Here is a 2,395-nt window from a genome sequence, read left to right as displayed (position 1 = left end):
GGGTACAACATTTCATTCTTAATGCTAATACTTTTAAGAATTCTGATATTTATATAAGAATTGGATTTTAAAAGAATAGAGTCTTTGTTTTAAGATACTGATTAAATAACATTGCATAATCATGACAAATTGGGCATATTTAAGTAAATGTCTGTTAACATTAACAAGGTTATATCAAGATACTCTTACTGATAATTCATACTTATTATTGCTAGCTGTCAAGCTTAATAAGTTGCAGACAGGAAGATATGATTCCTTTCTATAATATAATAAAGCAGACAGAAGAATTAGGTTATGAAAAGACAGGGAGACGGTGAGCATCTAACCAAATACAATTGAGATGAAATTTTTTTTTTTATCCATTTAATCCTGTGGACCATGTTCACGGCAGCTTTGTATAAGGAGAAGATCTTAGGCAGTTACAGAAGGGATTTGCTGATGAATTGTATTCTCAGAAAGGATACAGTGGGGAGGAAGAATAGAAGATGGCCTTATGATGTGCAAGGAGAAATTTTTCTAGGCACAGGGTATGTCTGGAGTGAAAATGAGTAACTACACAAGTAGAAACATTATAAAATACTGGGGATTGATCATAGCCTGGAGAGTTTAATCGAGAGGTGAGGGGTCTGATCCCAGGGAGGTTAAGCAAACTTGCTTGTGGCTAGTTATTAGCAGAGCAGCTTCTAGAATGTGGAGATGCTGCACCCATCAGTGGTTTTCCATGACACTTTGTGCCAGGGAATAATTCCAACATGTTAATTGTGTATGCAGTATTTATTTGTAATGCAATAAACCACTCACATTGTGATTTTAATGCATCAGATTTGTTTTTCTCTGTGTTTTTAGGACATTTGAGGACACTTACAAGAAGCAGTCAGGAAACGTGTTTCAGTAGAGAAAGCACAGGCTTAGGAGTCAGGGCTGGAATTATGACTAATATTTATCAGCTCCATGACCCTGGGGAAGACATTTAAAGTCTCTGTGCAAGAATTTTCATATCTGGAAGTACCTGGGTGGCTCACTTGGTGAAGTGTCCAGTTTTTGGTTTCGGCTCAGGTCATGATCTCACGATTCATGAGTTTGGCCCCTGCATTGGGCTTCACCCTGGCAGTGCGCAGCCTGCTTGGGATCTGTCTCTCTCCCCCCCTCCCTTGCTCATGTTCTCTCTCTCTCTCTCTCTCTCTCTCTCTCTCTCTCTCTCTCTCAAAATAAAAAAAAACTAAAAAAAAAAAGAATTTTTATATATGTGAAAGTGGGATGATATGTCCTAGTGTGGCACTGAAAAAAATTGCATGAAGCTGATGAAGAGATCCTGGTCCTTAACAGGTTCTCAACAAATTTTAATTAACCTTTGCTTATATAGATCTGGAAAGCAAAGGTTTGGAAATAATTTGGAAGGTAAACGTATGGGTACAAGGTGGAAAGAGGTATTTAGGAAAATTTTTAAAGGCTACAGTGGACCACAATAGAATCATTAGTGAGAAAATATTGCTCTTATTAGACCTATAAGGGCAATACTGTGGTCTACAAAAACATGTAGGCAAGGGCACACTAATCTTAAAATACAGTCTTCACTTAGTATCTGAAAAAGAATCCCAACTTAAGTAAAGTGTGCAGAGAGCTAATGATACTGAAGACACAGAGGCTGGGAATTATAGGGGGCGTTGACTTATAGGGTCTTTCCTTAGCAGAAGATAGGTTTCTGCAATGCATGATGGAGAATGCAAAACCACTTAGAGCCACTTAGGAAAGAGAGCGTAGTCTGCCAGAGGCACCAAAAGACACTGCTTTCTTTCCCTTTTCTTGCTTTCTTGGAAATGGTAGCATCAAAAAGTAGCCATCCCACTCATAACTAATGAGTATCTTTCTGGAACAAATTCTACTAAACATTGCATTAATTTTATTACTTGCCTTCTACCTCCCCCCACCGCACGCCCCCCTCCCCCACCTTTTCTCTTTTTGAGTATCGAGTGCTTTATCCCTTAGGGATGGTTTCATAATGAAATGGAACCGTAGGATGATGGATTGCATTGTCTTCCATGCATCTATATATGAACAAAGCAGATGGTTCTTCTCAATTTGATATTATCTTTAATATTTAGTTTTACTTGCAAAGTTATGCAAAACTATGAAGTATCGTATCTCCACTCTTATTTGTTCACAAACTTGCAAGAAAGTATGTTTGCTCTCTTTTAAAAAGGAACGTATGAGAAAGTGGGAGGTATAGACAGATCTCATTCAGGAAGATCTGTACCTAGGGTTAAAACTACAGGGATTGAGTGTGTGTGTGTGTGTGTGTGTGTGTGTGTGTGTGTGTGTGTGTGTAATTTTCTAGGTTAGGGATCCAGAAATGCTTGCCCTAGTTAAGAATTCAGCAGCTACTATATTTCATTAG

Source organism: Felis catus, chromosome D1, assembly GCF_018350175.1.
Source record: "Felis catus isolate Fca126 chromosome D1, F.catus_Fca126_mat1.0, whole genome shotgun sequence".
NCBI lineage: Eukaryota > Metazoa > Chordata > Mammalia > Carnivora > Felidae > Felis > Felis catus.
This window is presented reverse-complemented; position numbering follows the sequence as displayed.